Source organism: Oreochromis niloticus, linkage group LG8 (assembly GCF_001858045.2).
Source record: "Oreochromis niloticus isolate F11D_XX linkage group LG8, O_niloticus_UMD_NMBU, whole genome shotgun sequence".
NCBI lineage: Eukaryota > Metazoa > Chordata > Actinopteri > Cichliformes > Cichlidae > Oreochromis > Oreochromis niloticus.
Genome location: NC_031973.2, coordinates 26,268,903 through 26,293,027, shown reverse-complemented (window position 1 = coordinate 26,293,027; position 24,125 = coordinate 26,268,903). Strand labels below are relative to the sequence as shown.

Below are 24,125 nucleotides of genomic sequence, written 5' to 3'. Positions count from 1 at the left end.
TTGAGACAACAACAGCCAATCTAACTACCATTTATAGAAATAAAGTTGGACCAAATGCTGCCTGCAATGTTGAAAAAGCTGTGGGCGAGAAGCTGGCTGTCACAGAGGCCAGAGAGCAGTGGACAAGATGTGCGCTGTATATTAATGACAGCATCATTTACTAACATACAGTGGCTTGCAAAAGCTTTTCAGTTATTTATTTGTAAAAAATGTTTGGAATCATGTATGATTTTCGTTCCACTTCTCACGTGTACACCACTTTGTGTTGGTCTTTCACGTGGAATTCCAACAAAATTGATTCATGTTTGTGGCTGTAATGTGACAAAATGTGGAAAAGTTCAAGGGGGCCGAATACTTTTGCAAGCCACTGTAAAGTGGACATTATCAGCATAACAAGAGGTTCACATTTAACTTTATTCAACTGTAAAGTGACGTAGAACAGTTATGCTGACTTTTTGCCTGGAATAAGAACCATGTCTGAGGCCAGTAAAATGACTCTTGGATCAAGTGTACGTCACTGTTCACCATTAAAAATAATATATGTTTAGGATCACTGTCCTGATATGTTGTCTTGAATAAGTGGACCAAAACGGCGATATTTTATGCCCAAACAGTTTACTACATACATAACTACACCACAAACACAGCTAAGTTTCTTATCCAACTACAACCAGGAATCCCATCAGCAGGATGTCTGCAGGAAAATTAGGTTAATGCGTGGGGAAAAAAAGGAAGAGATGCCACACTTTTTTGAGACCTTTTGTTTTCATTCACATCATCTCACTGACTGGTTGACTTCATATTAGAATGGGGAAAAGCGATGCCCAAATGTAACTGAAGGAGACTGTAATGTGGAGCTATTTTTTAATTATTTGTTTTTTCCCTGCTCCATGATGTAAATTAGCCTTTATATGTTTAGTATTTAATGACCTCTTTAAAAACAAAGTGTTTTCTAATTAGACAATGGCTCCTACCAATCCCTGACAACCTTAGTACAAAGGGCTGAATTATCTAAAATATGTAGGCACAGATGTTATAGACTAATGGTGATGCTTGACATTGCTAGGTAGGTGCTGTGTGTCTTGTATGCATCAATTGATGCCTCTGGAAACAATGACAGTTTAAGGGCTCCTAATTTATCATTGTTGATGTACACAAACACACACTATTCATAATGTTAAATACTTAAAATTCATTTTAATACATTTTATAAAAAAATGTGCAAAAAAACATACAAAACCTGAGAAAAAATAGAAGAAAATACTGAACGTGTTTTATTAGGTATGAGTGACTTTGTAGGGAAGTTGGGTTTTTTCACCACTTCTACTTTATTCTCCTGCTACACTATAAGAAAAATACTGTGTTTTTACATTTGGGGTAAATTATCTCAACTTTGTGCTACTTTTTGTCACCTATTTGTAAACAACATATAATTTCAAAACCTTTTGAAGAGCATAATTTGAAATTAATGGTGCTGCAGAAACATACCATCTGCTCACACAATGTCTTACAAAGACAAAAACAAAAGCTTATTTGGATATGTTACTCTTGGTCATAGACAAAGCATGAGTGAAACTCTGAATAACACAGTAGTCCTGACGACACTTGAAGTCTGCATCTGCTGCTCTCATTCCAGCAGCATTATGCGGTTTCCAATGAAACCACTGGCTTCTAATGGAAACAACAGCAAATCAAAAATGACTATTTATAGTCACAAGATGAGCCGCCCATATCAGCTGAAATATTTTCAGTCATCCTTTGATAATAAGGTTTGTTAACATTAATTTAACAGTGTAGCGAAAGTGCAGTCCAAGGGATTCTCCAGTGTTCACTAAATGCTTGAAAAGATTTTCCTGTATCTTGTATCGTTGCTTCTCATCTTTCCACCTCATCATCTTTATGTATTTTAATGTCTGCCAGAACTAAAACAGGTTTTTCTGATTACTGACTGCATAAAGGTTTTCTCTATACTTCATTTTTTATATATAGTTCCACATAATTTAAGTACAGTGATGATGCAGTACTTACTGAAAAATTAGGACACAATCATGTTGTCATTGATTACAGTAGCAAACATGGGATCATCCTCAACCACTGAGGCTTTTCATTGGCAATTAGTAGTATGCTACGTACTGTATGATCTTCTTTGAAATAAGCCAAAACCCACTGGAAATGGATCTGTAGTGGTGCTGTCTACCAATTTTACACATAAAGCTCACTGTATCTATCACAAAGAAGACCATAATAGGAATGAAAAGTCACTGTCTATTACTTTGTTTAAACAATTCTGTTCGACACATAAATGTTCTGTTATATTCCTCTTTGTGATTTGTTTTTTTAACAGCTCATGGCGACAAGGGAAAACCCCCCACTCTAGCCTCTGCCCCTCATATTCTGTGTCACACGTCACTTTAGAATAGTTTGAATTTATTTCTCTAGTAAAACAATAACTACTGTAGTACAGATAGCTTTTCTAACAATAACAGAGGCAACCAATAAAGGCTAAAACACCTGAAAGTGGAAAGTAAATCAAAGTAAAACCAGTTTGATAACATCCTTTTAGAATAAAAGAGAGAAAGAAAACGGTGTAAAAACATTACAGTGCACATATTTCAGGAGAAAGGGTTTAAGAAAAGTTAGGCTGTGTCCTTCGTTTCTAATGATCTAAAACAATTTTTAAAAAAAACAGACAAACAGCTTGAGCTGAATAAATAGTACACAGTTTGAAAACTAGCAAAACCACAGTGTGTACCGATTAGCAATGTGTTCTATCATAAATGTCCCTACATTTAAACCAAGGCAATGTGTAGGTCCATCTTCCATATTAAGAAAATACCTCTGTGTGACAAATGTGCAAAAATGGGCTAATCTGCCACCCCAAACAAATCCAAGCCACCCATGGTTAGAGAACCGTTCCCAGTAGTTCAGTTCCTTGGAATTGTTGTCTGCCTCCCTATCACTTGCACTTGTTACAATCACCTGTTTTCAGTTATGCATGGATGTAGACATTACTTTTATTTTTATTGCACAAAAGGACAAGAGCATGATGGTAAAGTAGATACTGCATCTACGACAGAAACAACTGCATTATTATGCTGATAACACAACTTCAGCTCTTTGCAACCTCTCCACAGACAGCATGCTAACGTTAAGCTAGCCGAGAAGAGTGACCTTAAATCTGAGTGAATACTGACCCAAGCCCTGCAGCCAGACCCTGAACTTCAACAGGTAACAAAAGCAGCGAGGCTGTAGCCTGTGTTTCTACCTGCGCATGTTTCTACAGCACAGTCACTGTGGCAATTGCTTCAAGTCTCTTTGTGCTGGTTTTCATCTCTGCTTTTTGTTGTTGGCTTTGTGTTCGTACCTAAATAGTAAGAGAAAGCTCATGTCTTTGTTCTCATTAGGATAGGGATTTGTGTTGGTGTGTGGGACTTTAGCCTAACTGGTGACTAGTGGTGAGCCAGTGGGAATACAAAAGGAACTGAATAAATAAGTGATATTGATAATGGAATAGGAATCGCTAAATTGTTATCAACATATATGTGTGTTTGTGTGAGTGTAATTTTAGGTAAACGTATTCTAAAGCTAAGCAGTAATACCGTATATTGTAAGTGAACACACCACCATTGAAAGCACCTCAGTTTGTACATAAGACCTCTGCCTCCATCAAGAGACATGCGTAAGGAGGCATGGGTCTTCCTGAGCAATATAGCGGACACTTTGATGCATTATTAAAGAAAAGAGAGACGAGTAAACAGCAGAGAGCAGTGGCAGCAGATTGATTAGAGGCCTGCAGGAAGTTAAGGAAAGAGAAGGAGCGACAGAACCACGTCTACTGTGTTAAGTGCTAGTTATTTATTGAAAATGTCCTAAATTGGAACCAAAGTATGCACATGCTTATAAAGTGCCTAAATGCTATTATAGCCCTATTGATTGCCATTGTTAAGAGTAGGAGAGACAGCTATTCAGCTATTTACACTGACAGTAATGTTAGCAGCAGGAAGGAAGTCACTGTCAGATCTGCATTATGCAAAGGAGTGTGGTGGCAGGCTCTGTGCTTTGCATGCTGTCCAGTTCTTGGATATGGGAGCAGGCATGAGCGGGTGTGAGGACACTACTCACTTCTCTCCTCTGGGTAATTACTATACAGGAAATTGGACATAAAATGTTTGAATAATCATGTATCTGAAGTGAGTTATGGATGGAGCCGACAGTACTGAAGTAAATTAAAACAAGTGAATCCAATTACTGTTTATGGAAAGCAGCTGTCCGAGCAGCATATGCTGGTGAGTGAAACTATGAGACTAATGTTGAGGTTAGTGCTCTGCTTGTCTGTATAACATGATGGCTATTTGAGTGTTTCATTTGTGCATGATGACAAGCCAAAAGATGTTTGAAAAACCTGTGTTGCATAGAACTTGCAAAATTATAGGCCTATGTCTGAAGAGGTGAGGCCAGTTGTCTATCTTTTTTTTTCAATCTTGCTTAACTCACGCTCCATGAGTGTATTCTGATGTCATAACACCATGATAACTCGCCTCAATGGATTTACAAAAAACAAGGTTAGCGTTTGCTTTCAGACATGAACAAACCCTCTTATCCGTGTGTTTATTTACCTACACTGAATCAATTCATCTGTGATACAGCCAACAGTCATGTACTGGATAAGCTTTCGTTTCAAAACATTTGGATTTAATTATCATGGGGATATGATATCCAAACAATCTGGTTTCTTCCATTAATAACATGATTGCGGCATGGCAGTGCGAGCTAAGGCTGCAGCGTTTTCATATATTTTCATGGATTTGGGCCTTGTTTACTTACTTATTATGGGCATGGGGCAAAACCCGATTTAGAGTAATGACACAGTTTACGTTTTGGAGTTTTAAAAGATCTCTGCGAGGAAGTGTCCTGCTTCCACAGCTTGAAAAACAAACATTACCCGTGTGACTTTTCCAGAATAAAAGAATTCTCACTTGCTTCGGTCTTTTGCAGGTCAGTGCGGTTGACATGAGGAAGAGGAAGCTGGCCAAAGCTTTTGTGTGACTGATAGCAAACGCACTGTACATTAAGGAAACATAGGCCACAGAAGTGTGTTGTTTTACAGATAAAACACGATGGAGTATGAAGCGCTATTTATAGGATTAAGGCCTTGTGCAAAAACTGATGTACTCTACAAACTTTAAGAGGTGTTTTTCTCCTCCTCTGAATGACAGTTTTGTCTGGAGCTTTTTGAGCTTTAGTGAAAATGAAAACTTATATATAATAGCCAATTTTCTTACTCTAAGCATTGTTTTTATTTGGTTAACACAGCTCATTCCCAAACTGGCTGCTTTGAGAGAACTGCTCAAGGTCATTCATGCTAAACAGGAGATGTGTTTTATAACAACAACACTTGCCTCAAGGCACTTTAAATTGTAAGGTAAAGACTCTACTATAATACAGTGAGGGAGCTAAAGGAAGCTAAAACCTGGTTCAAACAAAAGGAAACCCCCCAAACTTAAAAATTAAGCCAAGTTGCAAAATCTGCAGTCCCTCCAACAGCCAACAAATGTCACAAAACATTTTTACGGCCTAGTGCAAAAATTGTTTTGGCCTCTATTGATAGTTTCCCCCCTTTGAATTTTGGGGAATTTTTTAAAGGTCATCCATTAGGATAACTGAGTTAACTGTTGATTGACAGGTGTCCTGATGATGCTGTAGCATTTACTTGGCCTCATTCCCTACTTTGAATAGTTGGAATGATTCCCTGAATTGTGTGTCTGCTTTGGGTGCTTTTTGCAGCATTTGCATTGGGTTATCTGACTAATATTATAGCCTGCTTTGTTGTGGTACATACGTACAACTTTGTAATAATTGCAGCATCTATGAAAATAGCAATAGACCATGCGTTGCCATGGAATAAAAGCGTTTTGCCACAACTTCCATTTCAAATGTAAAAATATGTCTCTTAGGGAGTTGCTAGAAATCACCACAATCTGGTTGATTTGAAAACATCTGCCTAATGTTAAACTGAGACTTTCTTATGAAAAAAATAATAAGTCTGGTGTCGGTAAACACACAAACACGCTTATTTCTTTCAAACAAAAAACCTTTCTAGAATCATCTAGGGTTTTATTCCAACTTGTATGTCGTCATTATGATTTAAGAAATTTGCGAGTATCAAAGTTTGCTTCTACTTAAACAGGAGATGTGCCTATAAAGACAGGTTGGTGTTGTCTTGCCTGTGATTGCAATAAGAACCTCCCGAAAGGAGTTTGTCCTTTGATTAAGTGCCTTAGAATTCCTTTTACCTGAAGTAATAATATTGTTGTGCTTCATGTTTCTCTCCTCAAATACAAGGGAGTGGGAGACACTTCTATCATCTTCATTAGCAGCTTTTATAGCGTTGAAACTTGCTGTGTTAGTTTCTTCTTATGTTTCTCTTGTGAAAAAACATAAAACACAAAAACATGAAGCAATCATAGTGTAGAATTTCATGGGAGATCCTCCAAGTGGCAGGAGACAAATCATTTAAATAGACTTGGGGATATGTTCAGTTGTTAAGGCTTCAGAAGACTGCTGTGCTCGTGTTTCAGAGAGCTCCTATAATCACTATCTTTGTGGCCTTTTGGTCACCTTAACCTGCTAAGTAATTATTTATTTACTTGTTCATATCGCTGTTAATTATTCTAATAGGTCTTTTTAGAGCTTTTTTTATTTTTATTTTTTGCCATAAGCCCTACAGCGTTTGCTGTTATCTCCCTCTGATACTGATCTCCTTGGTTTCCCTCAAGAACACTCATATTCACTTAACACTCATGTGCGTTGATGTTTCCTTTCTTCTTCTCCTAAGGCCTGTGCAATAGGCCATGCAATATAATGAAGTATAGATAAGCATAACCTAACCAGCTTGGCATGCAAACAACATGGTAATGTTATATGAATAATGGGTGCAGTTAGTCAGACTGCCTTATTGTAATGTCTAGGCCAAGAGGATGCTATACAGATAGTGTTGGATATTTTGCTGGAATGGTTTGGTTACTGCAAATCAGTACAAAGGTGGTCTGAGAGATTCTCTTTATCCCATGATTAAACATTTTTATCCTTACAATAGTTGTCTCTGTCCAATCCATAAGGCAGATGTTACGGTGGCCCTGAGAGGCCAGACGGACTGCAACTTAAGAAAACACCAGCAATAAGAAAAATGCTGCAAAAGCACACAAAACACAATGGAAATAGGAAAAAACACAAGGGAAGTGTTTCTGGGGAGACAATAACCCGACAGACCAGTTGCAGGAACCCAAAACATGGTCAGCATGTTTTATCATGATTCATATAATGCTAATGACGTCTAGCAACATCTACTGCCATCATCAACACATACAATTTGGGGATTTAGGGGACATTTGTAAATTTTAACTACAAAAAATAAAATGTTCAACTCTTTCTGAATCAACACTGTTCAGGTAATTCTTTATACCTCTAGGAATAAGAACAATCTGTCTTGTATTTGCCCACATATAGGTAATCCGTCTCTGGCAAAAACAATCTGACCAACATTAACAAAAGCATCTAAATCTTTGAAACTCATCAGTTGTATCCACTATAATAAATTGTACCAAAAAATAAGTGAAAAAGGATGGGCTTACATATCAGACTCAATGCTTTTGTCATGACACCATAGGTTGAACCAGTGCCTTTCAGGCCTGCAGACCTTGATAAAAAACAAAGTTTAAACTATTGTGCCACCAATCAACCCACTACTGCACATTTTGAAGTAAATTATTAAAAGAGGAAGCTGATTAAAAAAAAAATACTATTCTAGATGATTTTCAGTTTACATCCATAATAACATGAGCAAACTGTTGTGCCCATTCATCTTCATTTTACCGAATATTTTTCCACTGTGATATTTACCAGGGATGCTGTCTAAAATTACCCTGCCTATATTAACTAATTAGAACTAAACAAAGGTTTCAGCATACAGTAATATCTTTAGGTTTGCAAGCATTTCTGGAGCAGCTGAACCAACATGATCCCTAAAGCCTGACCACTAATATGGAATAAATTAAACAGAGCATGTTTTTTCCGCGTTAGCAGTGGAATAATGCTTCTGCCAGTCAAACACAAATTTAGTGCTTCAGGCACAACACAGAAAATCCCATGCACCTCAATTGTAATAGTGTGGTCATAGCTAAGACCATAGCAGTAAAGATTCATTGAGTATGAACAACATTTAGTTAGTGAAACTGTGGTTAAGTTGGGCTTTGAGTTTCACGCCCTCTATTTCACCTCCCTTGACAGTTAACACAGCTGAATGCCACACATACTAGCCGCACGTTACCGGTTTGCACATGTATTAGTACTTCTCACCACATGTGTCCAATTAGACTTCCAGTAAACTGACTTGGCGCACACATCCTACATTATTTGGGTTGCTGAAATGCTGCCTATGGGTTTCCTATGATGTCTAATTACATTGTAAGACACGAGTAATTGCAATAATAAGTAATGTGTTTAGATTATGCAGAAGTCAGTCCAGATGTAAAACATCTGTTTTGATCCTGCAGTTGCACTTTTTTTTCTTACTTTACATGGTATAATAAAAGCTTCTGTCAAGTTCGTTCAGATCTCTTATGTAAATTCTGGGCCGTATAAGTGTATGCATGTGCTAAGAGCCACATCGCTCATCTACCTTCCATACATATTGTAAATTCAAAGTGAAATCAATTGCATTGTGTATGTAAAGCAGTGAGTGCTTTTGGCACGTTGGCAGGAGGGAGTCACACAGTAGCATTATTGTACTATGTAATAGCATTGAGGCTGTTAAGAGAGATGAAGCCTTTAGATTTCTTCCTGAGTTAGCATACTGTCATCGAATTTTTTCCTCTACATGCCTGACACATAGAGGATATATTCAACAGAATGCTACCTGCCCAGTCGAGTAAAAAAATCAGGGGGAAATGGGATGATTCTCATGATCAACAGTGGGACGACTAATAAAAATAAGAGGTGTACGTTCTAGCATTACATTTAGAAATTCAATAGCAGGAAAGATAAAGAGAGAGACGGTATTAAACTAGAGATAATCTGGTCTGTTTCTTCTGCTAATTGACTTGGTTTTGCAATTAAAAGTCTTTATATTAAAATTTTTCTGAAGATGAGCAGTGGCCTTCTACTCCCTAATAATGGCATCAACCTTTAATAAAGTCCCATTAAAAAATGGAATTGGAATGAAGGATCAAAAAGCCTCTGAGAAAAAGATACAGACAAATCTGGCTGGTTAAGCAACACCTTTGCGAACTTTAATGAGTTTATTCTGCTGCTGTGCACAAAATGGTTTTAAGATGTCATCATGAATTCCTGGAGCGGAATCTGTCTAATACTTTGGTGGGTTTGTGACATGGCTTAAAGGGATTGAATTCATGAGATGTGATCCGTGAGGCTTTCTACTCGTTTAACCTTCCATTGAGAGCTCAATGTTCCTCGGCCTTCGCATTCATACCTGTGCAAGGTATTTGCTCCTGCGTTTGCTTTAACTTCAAAGGTTTAGCTGTGGAATAATGTTCCTGCAAATATGTGCAGTAGATGACAGAATCCTGTTCAGTTTAGGAAGCAAATTGGTTGAGCCTGTAGAGTTTATATAAAAAGATCAATACAGTCAGCCCCATTTACCCTCCAATCACATTAACAAAGAACAGATGGTATTTGTCTAAAGACTTCACATGTTTGTGAATAAATCTTAACTTGTTTTTGCTATCAAGATCCAACCACTGATCATCACGAGTCACAACATATAAACCTGACACTCTGAAACGCAGCCCGTACAGCTGGCGGGCTGGGATGTGAAAATGGTTTTCACGATGGATCGGTCATCACTTCATGCTGATACTATTCCAGTTATGTGGAATATTTCAATTATAATTACAAAATTAAAATCTTTTTTGTTTTTTTTTATCATTCCAAAGTTATGACAATAAATGTCTTCATTATCAGAAAGCATAGTTGAGACTGTTTATTTATTCTGTAATTGGTTCTCCACACAACAGTTTTTATTTCTACTGGAGAACTTCGCCTTGCACACATGCAACTATTCTGCTTGTAATTTAATCTCACTGAGTAAATTGCTTTGCACTACCGACTGCTTTTCTACATCTAATTTTTAGAAAAGAAAGCTGCATCTTCACAATAAGGCAATCTTGTCATAGACTCCTCAATTTTTGAGTTTTTGTATTAATAGTTGGATTCCTGTGTTTGTGGTGTTTTGAGTTTTTTGTTTGTTTTGTTTTTTTAGCTTTGTATTCTCTTTGTATAGCAGATATTTCCGGTTGGTTTCTGTATGATTAGTTTCTCAATTTAGACCCTTTAGGTTTCTTAGTTTTGGTTTATCTACCTTTTGCAATCCTGTCAGCCAACTGAGTCTGTGGTTCCTGAGCTGCCTGAACCAGTCCTGCTTTATTGCCCTCCAATTCTAGAGGGACTCCATCTCGCCCACTAGCATTCAACCCTTTTTCCTTCCTGCCAGCCAAGCCTCCAGATAGTCTCCTCCTCCACTGTCACCAGCCTCCTTCCCTGCCTTTTTGTCCATCTGCGAAGGCTCTGTAGCAGTTCTATCTCCTTTGCTGTCATCAGGCACCTGCCAAGCATCTTGGGTCCTGTTTCCTTTGCTGTCACCGTCCACCTTCACCAGCAGTATCTAGCCAAGCTTCTAGAGTGGTCCGTTATTACTGGCAGAAACAATTTGTGCGTGGTTGCAGTGACCAGCTGGTCAGTCAGAAGTTGAGTATGCAAGACCGTTAACTGCTGGCCACTTTCAATCACAAGCCCATCACACAGGTTGCCTGGAGGTAGGTAGCCTTTCTCCAAAAACGCATAGACAGATTGGCCAAGTGTTGCTGCGTATTTATAAATGTATACAGATTCCCAAACAGACCCAAAGGTAGTCAGTCTGGATTGATTTGTGCTAATGAGCACAACTCATCTGTGACGCTTACCAGTAGGTAACCTGATTCGGTTGGTTGCCATCTGATTATATTTCTACATAACAGCAAGTTTGCCAAGTGCCTAAATAATTTTGCCGTCCTGCAGTTAGGCTCTAGTAAGTGAATTACATTCCATTTAATGTGCTTTAACAAAATTTCTGCTGGATAATTCTTTTTTTTCTCCTGTGTCGAAATTCTATATTCCTATGTTTTTTTGTTTCAATAGCCTTAATGCTATTTAAGAAACTTAAGACTCTGGGTGAAGTGAAATCATGTCTCGCCATTACTTTTGCTTGGCATTCTAAACCATCTTTTGATGGAAACCAGAGAGACTCAGGTTGAACTTCTGACTAACTATTTTTTGTTTAGCAGTTGGTTTAAGTCAAATATTTCTGTAGCAATCGCACATGAGAGGGAAAACCTAAATGTTGTTGCACACTTGTATTAATATCTACACAAAAATAGTTTTACAGTCATCTGAAATTTTTTCGCTCTTCTTTTGAATGTATTTTTGCAGCATCCAGGAATGCGTTTTCATTAGACAGTGGGCAATGAACTTGCAATCACTTTACAATTCATTGCAAATCATTGACTTTCATGGAGACCATCTCAACAAGCAACAACGCTCAGTTGCTGTCCTCAAAGTTGACTTTGGTGAGAATGATTTTAGTCACTTTGTGCTGGACTGTGATTGTATGAAGACAGGTTGCCTCCCACCAGAAATACTACAAATACTTATACGATTGTGTGATGGGCATGTGTTAATCGACATTTGATTCTATGATGTGTCTAAAATCTGGTTTCCAAATCAACCAGGATGTAAAAATAACATGACCCATAGAATTTAAATTGCTTTCTAAAAAAAGAAAGGCAAAAATACACACAACATCGCTGTTCAGCTGTCAAATGTTTAGAGTGCCTTAAATCTCTCAGAATGGATTTATCCCTCTAATCTAACAATATTTCCTTAAAATGTGTCTGTTATCGCTTGCAGCAACTTTGAATTAAACAGACAGTAATGCTGCCTTAATAGTTACTAAAAGCATATTTGGCATAATGATTAAACAGCAACGACTTTGCTTTTTTCTTAACACAAGACGAGATCAATGTGATGATATAGGCTTTCTACTCTAATGCACTCCTACTTGTACTTGTGTTTAAAATTTGCCATCATTGGAATGCACCTAACCATCTGGCCATAGTTAAATGGCCTGCAATGATGACTATCAGGTATGCTGAAGATACATATGCACTGTTTACAATAGGATACAGTGTTTATAGAATGGGTTTTAATTAGATAGCAAGCCTGATCTCACTAACCAGATTTAGATTTTCTCGGAGAAGACATCGATAAGCTATTATTTTCTGTTCTTTTTTGTTATTTTGTTTCTGACTTGGCAGAACAGTGCTTACTGCACCTGATTAGACCGTGGGTGTTGTAATGCAACCTTTCCTGAGGAATGTACTGATCTCACACATCAAGCAGATGTTCTCAATCAATATTTGTTGATATGAAAGCCCATTAGTTTGTTAATTACATTTGCATAAACATTTCGCCATTTCATATTTACTATACTAAATTGGTTTTCATACAGAGTTTACATACAGTGGCCCTCAAGTGCTTACACATGTTTGGTCCAAATTCTGTTTGGCCGTAGTAAAAACACGAACACACGGTGCATATACAGCCAATCACATACTGTATTTGTAGCCACACACACACAGAGACATAAATGCAAACAAAATATCAGCACCACCCACCCTAAACAGCTTGCATTCCCCACCAATGACTTACCCAGAGTAAACAAACATTTATCTGCTTGTCTGGCAAACCAACAGTGTGGTGGTGCTGTTTGTTTGGCAGACATGCTGCAATAATGTAAGCAAGCTATTGAACTTTGTTTAATGAGAGATATGATTTGGACATGTTAAAAGAAGTTATTTTTTTTCCTCCTTGCCGGACTGCATAGATACAAGTTAGAGCGTCTTAATTGCTGTGGTGGCCAATTAGAACCAAGTCAATAACTGCTGAACCAGGTAGTAAAAGTCTGCCAATATGGCACCCTGACAATATCGGACTTAAAACCTGATGGTTGTCAACAGTTTTGTACCTCAATACACTTAACAGAGGTGTTTATGCAGCACATGCATGTGATCTCCTCGAAGCCTTAAAAATAACAATGTATGCAAGAATAATTCCAAATTTAGGAAGTTGGATCAAAACACACTGCTATTACAGAATAAAATGACATTTCTCTGTTACACGAGAAGACAGAAAAAACAGACAGAAGAAGAAATGACCAAATGCTGCATGTTCTCACTCGTGAATTAATTAACGGAAATAAGGAAGGAAACCAGCGCATATCTGGACAGAAAGTATGAGCTCTCTCCAGGTTTCCAAAGCCTGTAATTTTATATGAAACATTTACAACGTTTTGATGACTGAATGCCAGTGTGATGATTGAGGGCTGCAAAAAAGAATAAATGTGTCATATAAAACATTTTAGCTGTTTTAATTTGACTTGATCAATTATAATGTGGTTATTCTGTTGGTAATTTACATATTTTTGTTGTGTTTTTTAAATATTATTAAGATGGCTGTTAAATTTCCAGCTGCATTTGTTAATGACTGCAATGTTTAGTCTGCTGTGATGGCTTGAGCAGAAGTGTTGAAATTGAAGGTGTCTAGTTCTGTACTGCTGTATAATACATGACATGAACCATGGATGAATGAAAGGTATAGTAATGCATACATTCCCTGACATTCTCAAGAGCTATATAAAATGTTACCAAAGCCTGCCACTGGTGCAAAGGAGGGGCCCTGGGATGTTAATCGCTGTCCTTCCCACTCCTACAGTGAGCACTAAAATTTACAGTCACCATAACACCCATATGTCCTCATGCTTGTTTAGGGAGACTTGAGGTCTGTCCACAATAAAAATCATTATAACTGAGTGAATTTCCAACCAATTTTCAAGTGAGTTGGTTTGGCAGAAAAAAAAGAATATTGTACTTATAAATCCCTTACATCTCTTAGTGTACAGTTAATTCTTGTAACCTTAGCATTAACCAATTCAAATACACAGGATCAGATTCCGGCTTGTGGAAGCCGTCATGTTGCCCTGTCACCTTGAATACAGTGGCCAAGATGACCATCGTTGTTCTACCTAATGACGTTTTATGCATGCTATATTGCCAAAATTTTTCACTCACCCATCCAAATCTGCTGCTGCTCACTACTACTATATTCTACAGTCAACTACTTGTCGTATTATAACACCAACTTTCTGGAGAGTCTAAAGACTCTCTCCAAACTTCAGGTGGCTTTCAGATTAGCTCAAGAACAGTACGTAGAGAGCTTCATGACTGGGTTTCCATGGCTGACCAGTGAGACTTCAGAGCAGTGGAGACGTGTTCTCTGGAGTGACGACGCATGCTTCTTCGTCTGGTGAGCCAATGAAGGAGTCTGAGTTTAGCAGTTACCAAGACAATGGTACTTGTCTGACTGTACTGTGCCAAATGCAAAGTTTGGTAGAGGTGGGCATATAACGTGGGGTTGTTTTTCAGGAGTTGTGCTCGGTCTCTTAGTTTCAGTGAAAGGAAATCTTAATGCTTTTGCATGCCAAGACATTTTGGACAATTTCATGGTCCCAACTTTGTCAGAACAGTTTGGGGATGGCGCCATCCTGTTATAGCATGAATGCACACTAGTGTACAAGCAAGGTACATAAAGGCACAGATGAGTGAGTTTGGTATGGAAAAGCTTGACTGGCCTGCACAGAGTCCTAAACCCGATAGAATAGTTTGTGACTGTGAGCCAGGCCTTCTTGCCCAACATCAGTGTCTGACTGACAAAATGCGCTTCTGGAAAATCAAATCAAAAATTCCCATAAATACACTCCTAAAAAATGAGGAAAGTATTCCTAGAAGAGTTGAAGATATTATAGCTGTTATAGCTGTACCTATGAATTAAGTGTGTGAAGATGATCAAATACGTTGGGCAATAGAGTATATGTGCTAGAGACTGGCCATGTGTGTCATACATCTTTTAAATTACTGTGTTTTTAATTTAAACATCACAAACCAGCTCTTTCAAACTATATATATATATATATAAGCTAACATAAGGCCAGTTAATGTTAGGCTTGAGTTTCCTAAAAAAAAACCCATTTTCTCTCTGATAAAGAGTTCGATTACGTTCTCACGTGTATGCGTTTATTCACTGTCTGACATTGTTGCATTCAGGCAGATCCACTTCAACAACTAACACCACCAAACAAAACAATACAGCAATGCTGCAAAACAGAAAAGTTTAGGATATCCTCAGCGACTCACCTTAGTATCAACGTCATCAGACAGAAGTGAGGTTGTAAGAGTTGTTTGTTCTACAGCAACCGATATAGCTAAGATTACGCACTTCAAATGAGAGGTAAAAAAACAGAATTCTGTTTACTGCAATCTACTGACATCTAGTGGTAATACTTTACACACTGTAAAGGTATAGCTAGTTCTTTTTGAATACTAACTTAGTATTGGTGTTTTTCACTTTTTATTGTCTTTCATTTTTAATATTATTTTTATTTATTATTTTTAAATAAATGGAGCAGTAGCCATCTAATCAGAGTTCTAAATGTAAAGTATGTCTTTATGATAGTTATTTCCTCTTTAAGAGATCTTTTTGTGAGAGACTTGTCAAAATTCTCAAGAAAACTCAAGAGTGCAGTTGCCTGTCAGGTGTATTTGGTCTCACCAGTTGATATTTTATTTAACCAAATAAATACTTACATTTGTTGTAAAACCTTACTAATAAAAGTGCAATCAAACAAAGTTATTTGTTTTGCTGCAGACTTGGACATGAGAGTGTTATATTAAAGTGTTTTAAAATATTAATTAATTAGTATGGCTTTGATGTCAACATGAACGCCATGACAGGTAGGGAAGTCACAGTAACATTTATATTCTAAGCAGGATATTACATTGTAAGCATGCTAAAGTTTGCTAGTTAACATTAAAAAGTATAACTGGTCCTGATGGGGATATCATCGGTTTGGCTGTTTGGTCACAAATCCAGATAAATGTAACTGTTGACTTGATGGAGTTAGATGAAGATTCATGACCTCAAGTGTTCATGCTGAAAATAGATCAACTGATATACAAAAATGTAGGAGAATTTATTTATGAAGCTCGAAACAGCAAGTTTGTGTCAGAGAGCTTTCCAGTCTTTAACGCATACCACACCCTCTATTTTTAGACCTTGGATTTGAAAAATGGAAAACTTAAATAAACAGTTTCCAAACTGAGACCCATAGGATTCAAGTCTTAGTCACATGTTTTAGCAGGAAGAGCCCAGGTGCATCTTATAACATGAAGTAATGACTGCTGAATTTGATGCAGGTGAGTTGGCTACAGGACCATGAGTCTGTACATGCCGTTCCTTTGACATATCTTTGTGGGACACGCACATGGAAGAGAGCCATTGTTAGTGGTATTAGTTACACCTGTGCTTTGCCTGCTATGACAATGTCTGCGGCATATTTTGCAGTCTTTCTAAAGTACTAATGCATGCAGTGTGTACTACTCTATTTGACAGAAGAGCAAACTTTGAATAAATATGTAGCACCTGGTAAGTTTTACTTACAGTACAGCTTCGGTGAGCATCAAGATGCTACATAATTTGAAGCAACCTCTGGATGACCAGTTGGTCAATGCAGTTTCTTACAACTGCAAAGAAATTCATTACAGTCTCTGGACAACCTCTGATTTTTTTCCCCCTGGTCACCAGGAAGTTGCCATTTTATTTTTACTCTAGTGTGACTGAGCCATAATTGAAAAAGACTTGGCAAACATAGCAAGCTGAAGACTCGGCTATCTGTGGCTGAAACCTCTGGTATTTTAAAAACCTCCGGTATTTTAAATGATGTAAGCGGAGAGTCCATAGCCTGTAGACACAAGTAAAATAGGATAATTGCTCTAAATCTGCTGGCTGTGTAATTAGCTAGTGGTGTGCTATAAATAATGGTTTCTTAGGGTAGTGTGTTAGCTGACTTGTCAGATGCATTCTGCTATGAATACATTGCATTGGCCACATTATTTTGATTGCTTTTCTATTTTTGTTTATTTTTAGTTAGTTATACTTTAAATGTCAGTAGTTTTCAATATTACACTCTAATCATTTCACTTGTCTATATAGTGCTAAAAGCATGCATAATGTACCTTAGTCGTGTTATTTAGTAAGAAATTATACATTAATGCCCTTGTAACTGGAAAACGATGCGTATGTATGACTCACATACATGGAGTATACATTAGAGAAGGCTGTGTTGCTATAGCTATAGCATACACTTCATTGTGGCCTTTCATACCAAAAACACAGCTGATTCATTGGTCTGGTTGTTATATTCTCCAGTTGAACCCTGTGATGACAGGACACGTGGCTCCCAGGAGATTTGTGACACAACTCATGATTTTTTAAAGTGCAAAGTGTGGGATGAGTCTGGTTTCACTTGTGTATACTGTTCATTTTTATGTTTGAGCCTTCACTGTTCATCATCCTGCACATACCTTTAGAAAGTTTACCGTAACGGGCCATATGAGATATCATGCTCTCTTCTTGTAACTGTTTTCTAGTCTTTAGGTCTTAATACAAGTTTAGAGAATGACACCACGTGACATGTTCTGGAAAAGTAGAAAGGAGTTTTTAAAAAGTATAGATTCTGGCAAAGTTGTAAATTTGCAAAAGCGTGAATAATTTTCTCCTCTTATTCATGTTTTTCCTATAAGAAAGTCTGGTTCTGCCGGACATTTCGCCAAAGCGCTTATTCATAGGGGGTCATCTGATTGTAAGGTTTTCTCCTTTTTTCCCTTGAAGCAACTGTTGCTCTGATTTGGTGCAATGTAAATAAAATTGAACTGAATTGAATTGAATTGAACATATAAGTGACACCGCAGCCAGCCATAGATATTTGATTGTTCACATCAGTCTGTCACATAACATACTTTCTCCTTTGTCTCTGATCCTGCAAGTCATTTTTGTCTTGGCAGAAGGTTCGGAAGCTGCACTAGTTCTCCTTGTGCTCACCGCTGGGATTAATGGTTGTTTTGGCAACATGTAAGCTCATGGGTAATTGACCGAGGTGACATTTCCTGTTGAATGCTACCTGCTTCTTTTGTGGTCAGCTCCATGGTTGGCTGCTTGCACTGCTGTTAAGACTGGTAATTGAGCAACACTTTTGTGACACTGTTCATGAACCGTGATAAGGAAATTATGGGTTTCCCCCAAAGTGCCATTGGAGAGAATGACAGTGAGAGATTATTTAAGCACAGTGTATGCAGGGTTTTTTGTTTATAAACTTAAGAATATTTTCATGTCTTATCATTCTCCACCAAGAACCTCAAAGTTTTCCTTTTTTTTCCTGTCACCTGTTTCTTCCTTTGTAAAGAAAAGAAATAAATTCCTTACTTTCAGTGAAATCTTGATCACAGTAATGATGAGGGGAAAAAACATCAATGAGGAAACTCAAGTTTAAGGATGTGACACACTTCATAGGTATGCATTTATCCAGGTTATGTGATCATGACCTGGTACTGGTAACAAAAGTACACTGTAGAAACATTCAACAGAAAGAATGAATTAGAAGCTGTCAGATTGCTTGTTGTGGTTGCCAGTTTCCATTAAAAGGAAAAAGAAGACTTGGGCCAGGTTGTCTCATGGTGCTTATTTGGTCATATGCTCTCTGAACCACCTGCTATCAAATACATGTGATTAGATCTGCTAATAGTGTGTGACCTGACCTCCTGTGGCCAGACTGTCTTTTAGTTGCTAAAATGACCAACTTTTAACTGACCATTAATTAAAGTACCGCTCCTTTCTAACTACTATCAGGAAAAACACAGAAAACTCCCTAAAAGCTGATGAAAACTGTCACATGTATAAATCACAGTGACCCTTATTCACATATAGCATCAAATGGTTAACCTTTCATGATCAGAGAACATACATGGACAAACATAAGTTGAGTCACTCAAGGCACAACTGCAGGATTTCTATTTGGTTAAGGCAGGCCTCATGGATCCTCATGGAACCCCAGTCCAAGTAAAATCACAGATAACAGAAACACCTCTACATGGACAGATATATAGCTTTACTTTCAGAAATTTCCCAAATGTTGGTATAAAATTATATAAATATAAATAAAATAAAAAATAATTAATATAAATAATAAAATAAAATGCCAAAATTATAATTTGTGATAATGTATTATTAAAATAACTTTAAATTATGTCACAGTGGTAATGTTATGGTAATAACTTTACCACTGTGATATCTCCTACTGCTTGCTCTCATTGTGGAGTCTTCAGCACAGCATTTTTGCTGTCACTAAAGCTTAATCTACTTAATCATTATTTATAACTGAAATGGAAACCATACTTTACAAAATGAACTTCACACTATATTCAGTAAAACTTGAAACTAACATTCCTGGCCCTAACCCTGGCCTTTAGAAAGAATGGCTCTTTGATTTGGATTCTCTGTTTTTAAAAAACTCATGTCGTTAAAACAGGCCTCTCTGTACCGTCAAGATGATTAGTAATAAATCATCTGGCAGAAAGTACCAGAGCTCCCTCAGTATCACAGTATGATTTCTCTGTTGTAATGGGAGACTTGTGATGTTTGCATACATGATGTGCCTGTAATATCAGTCTACTGTACGCAGGAAAAGCTCTTCTAGTTCTTCTAGTTTGAAATCTCTCAGTCTAACTTTACCTTAGGCAGAGAGCATACGTAGATCAAAATAACCGGGCTGAAAAAGACCAAAGTAAAACTGTCATGCATGGGCATTGGTCTGGATGAATGGACATGGGCAAGGCTGGGAATTCTTCCACAGGGTTATGGCCTTGTTGTTCGTATCCTGAAACAGATGTTACACTAAACCCATCACTCGGGGGAGAAAAAGATGTGTATGATTCCAAAAAAACACACAAATAAAATGGCTTCCATGTCAGCATTCGTTCTTGTGAACATTCATAATGAAGCAGAAGAATAATGTGCTTCTGCCCCCGAAGGTTAGAGAAGATGCTCTCAAATTTACACTTGGAGCCTGTAAAGAGATAATCAATATTAAAGGTTATTGCTGCTGCTGTTTTTGTTGGCTCTCTCTTCCACTAAAATACTTGATGCTGTCATTAGTGTAGCTGAGAACAACAACATGACTTCATGTCAGCGTTATTTCCTTGGAAAGGTTTTGTAGTTCTCTTATCTCATGGGAAAGAATTATGTTTACTGGATCTATTAAACCACAAAGACTGGATTCGTTTTTTTCTTTGCTGGTTTAGCAACTTCATGAAGTACTATACTTTATAAAACACAGGTTATTATTGTGCTATTCAGTCAGGGTGATTTAACTTGAGACCTGACACAGCTGATTAAAGAAATTCTAGCTCCTAATTAATCAAAGCCCCTGGGTTTATTGAAAGATGGATATCTGCTGACCTCTTGTTAATTCTTCCAAGATACATAAAAGAACATGCTTGTTGAGAGTCTGTATGTGTGTGAGTCTGTTTTTGCATTTGCTTATGCAAGATACTAAAATCAGATGGCTTGCATACCCTTTAAGTTCACGCCTCTGCAAACAAGCTAGACTTTAGCTAGTATGACCCTCCTGTGTTTCCTCATTTTAACTCTATGATATCACTCTTTTGTAATAAGTGCTGGCTTTTGGTCTCAAGTGCAGAAATCAGGTCTTCTTCAATTAACTGGAATGTGGCCATTTTGATGTTAGAATAGAATAGAATAGAATAGAATAGAATAGAATAGAATAGAATAGAATAATCCTTTAATTGTCCCACAAGGGGAAATTTGATTGTAACAGCAGCAAGAAAAACACATATACAAACAAACAGGACACAGAACAGAAACATACACAATTTTTTTACATACTTACATCATGGACAATAGTTACCAAAAACAGAGTACTGTACAGTTATTAAAATTAAATAAAATTAAATACAGATAAGAATGTTGCACCCTCTCCCAGATTCCCACTGGGATTGGCACAGACTATTGGCACTCTGTGGAATCCATATTAACTGTGTGAACATTCCTGTCATGCTATTCTGGTGTATTTATTGGCTGCTTGGTTATATGCGTGCTTACTTGGCATTTTGTTGCCCTGCCGGGAAGATAGAGGAGAGTGTGTCAAAGCATCATAATCCACACAGATCATTGGAGCTTTTGAAGGGTTTGTGCTTGAATACTTTGATATTCTGTCAGTCAGAAACTAAACACGTGGAGTCTGTTCAAAGACCATTTATTTCACAGAATAATGAAGCTGTTGATTTTGATTGTATTGGTTATGGGTCATTGGCAATTTTCTGCACAAATTACATTACAAAATAGGTGAAATTTCTATTTCATATTACTTCCTTCAGATTGACATATAAGGAAATTAAAATATTGGAAACAGCTGAGTTTTGATCCCATCTTTTCTTGCAGAACAGTTCCATTGGATGGTATTGCATTGAAGAGATGTAGCAATGAGTTAACCATTATCATTATGTCTCTTGAACAGGTGGAGGACATGCAGCTTTGGCTTGATACAGGAATGATACAGGCTTTCTTTTCTTTAAGTCTCATGTATTTTTGACAGGAGCTGTTTGCCTCAGTGCTATTTTACCACTTTTCTATTGTTACAGTAACCTTTACTGTCACTCAGGCACTAGGTGAGTGGACTCAAAGGCAGGGCTCACAAAGGCAGTTTGAAGAGTTTATTTACAGATAGATGATTTTAGTGAAACACACAGAGGGAACATCCAGGAAGGGGACGGGTCCAGGGGAGCTTTTGGGGGGGGGGGGGGGGGGGGGGGGGGTAGACAGGAGAGAATCCAACAAGCCACCACCTGCACACAGGCGAGACAAGAGTCACTGAGGGGATGCCATGGGAAACTTGAGGAGACGACTAAGTTTTTAAGAGCCAGGGTTTTGCTAGTAAAGTAGATCAACGCTACAGTGATAACTGTACCACGCCTTGATTGCTCCTCTTCCACAGGTGGGGAAACAGCCAAAGGTGAGTTGGGCGGAGACTCAGGAGGAGTCCCGCCCACGGATGATCTTGAGAACAAAACAGAGAGAAACAGAGAGAATCCACTGTTCTCCCCTTGTTTGATATGTACAGATATGAAGCATGTACATAAGTATTCACAGCCTTTGCCTAATACTTCCCTGAAGCACCTTTGGCAGAAATTATAACCTCAAGCCTCTTTGGGTAAGATGCTACAAGCTTGGCCCGCTTGTTTTTGCACAGTTTCTCCCATTCATCTTTGCAGAAATTCACAAGCGCCATCAGGTTGGCTGGGGAGTGAACAGCCATGTCCTATCTCTCCAGAGGTATTCGAGGTTCAGGTCTGGCATCTGGCTGGACCACTCAAGGACATTCACAGACTGCTCACGCAGCCAGTTCTTCGTTATCTTGGCTTTGTTTAATGTCGCTGTACTGTAGAAATATGAACCTTTGCCCTAGTCCGAGATCCAGAGTGCTCTGGAGCAGGTTATCATCAAGGATTTCTCTGTGCATTTATCTTTCCCTTGACCCTGACTAGTCTCCCAGTTCCTGCTACCAAAAAACATCCCCACAGTGTGACGCTGTGGCCACCATGCTTCACTGTAGGGATGGTAGTGGCCATGTGATGAGCAGCGTCTGGTTTCCTCCAGACGTGACAAACTTCAATCTTTATTTCATCAGATCAGAGAATTTTGTTTCTCATGGTCTGAGAGACCTTCAGCTACCTTTTGGTAAACTCCAGGCAGGCCGTCATGTGCTTTTTATTGAGAAGTGGCCTTTGTCTCACCGCTCTACTAGCTCTTGGAAGAGTCCTGATGGTTCCAAACTTATTCACTTAATGGATGATGGAGGCCACTGTGCGCATTTCTATACCTTCTCCAGAAATCTGCCTTGATGCAGTCCTGTCTCAGAGGTCTACAGACAATTCCTTAGACTTCATGGTTTGTGCTCTTACATGCATTGTCAACTATGGGACTTTATATAGACAGGTGTGTGCCTTTCCAGATTGTACATTTCTAAATTTTAAAACTGTACAGCAGAAACTGTACATCTTTCATTTTGTTCATTATTAACTGCAACAAAAATCTGAACCATGTTCAGTGATTGTTTCTGGGAGTTTTTTAGTACTCATTCTTCTCTGGTTATTTTATACTTAAACCCTACACTGACAAAGCCTAAACTGTCAGTGGAAACAATATTATTACCAGAGGATTATTGTATTTTCCCATACCTGTTATTATAGCTACCATTTTTACCTTTAATATCATTTAACAGAGTAATACAGAGTGATTGTACTCATGTCCAAAAATGATATTTTTATGGGTAGTCTTTAGGGATTTTTACATTACTGGGCTTCATGAAAGGTGAGTTTTTTTCCACCCCATAAACATTTCAGCTTTCAAAAATACAGTAGTACATATCAGTTTGCAGGAGCTGTTTTGTTTAGTTGAATTCTTAGTAGCAATTTTACAGGCTTACTGTGTGTTAATTGTTTAATGGTGTGCCTTTTGTCTGTGTGAGACAGAGTTCACAGTTGTGACATTTATTACAGTCTGTGACAGGGGAGCTCATGGGGCGTTTTTACTGTCAAGCCTTAGCAGCAGAGGGCCTATGTCAGGAGACCTGCAACATCAAACTAGTGTCACTCAAACATCCCTCTGGTTTCTGTTCACATATTTTATGTTGCTATTTTTCCAATTCATTTTCCTGGAAAGAGGCCTTGCCGATAAGAGGTATGCATAAGAAACCTTACTTTGTCACACACACACACAGACAGTATGCATGCTACTCTACCGCCAAGTGATCTCATGGCACCTCAGTTTAGAGACACTTTGGATCTTGTGCAAGCATTGTTTCATGATCTCTGAACAGTTTAAACCCTTTACCAATAGCAGATTACTCATTTTATAACTTCCTTTGGGTCAAAGGTGAACCCAAGGGGTCAAACACAGGTCATGTTGCTGTTCTCTGCGCTACACACCAAACAAGCCATAAAGCCACAAACTGAAAGAGTAGCTTAAAACCGTTTAAAGACCAGCTAGTCTCAAGATCACATCTGTAAATCTCAGTGGTGCGATCATTTAAAGATATCACTGTTTTCCTT

General features: G+C 38.0%; 1 protein-coding gene across 4 annotated transcripts in view; it reads left to right on the top strand.

Moving 5' to 3' along the window:
- myocd (myocardin) overlaps positions 1-24,125 on the top strand; it is a 145,508-nt gene that overhangs the window by 19,361 nt on the left and 102,022 nt on the right. For 3 of the 4 annotated variants that reach the window (XM_025909596.1, XM_025909595.1, XM_005447921.3), the window contains exon 1: positions 4,083-4,286. The exons of the other annotated variant lie outside the window; for it this stretch is intronic. The gene's annotated coding sequence lies outside the window, so the exon portion shown is untranslated. Of the gene's footprint in view, positions 1-4,082; positions 4,287-24,125 lie in introns of those variants that run through there. 4 annotated transcript variants of the gene reach the window in all.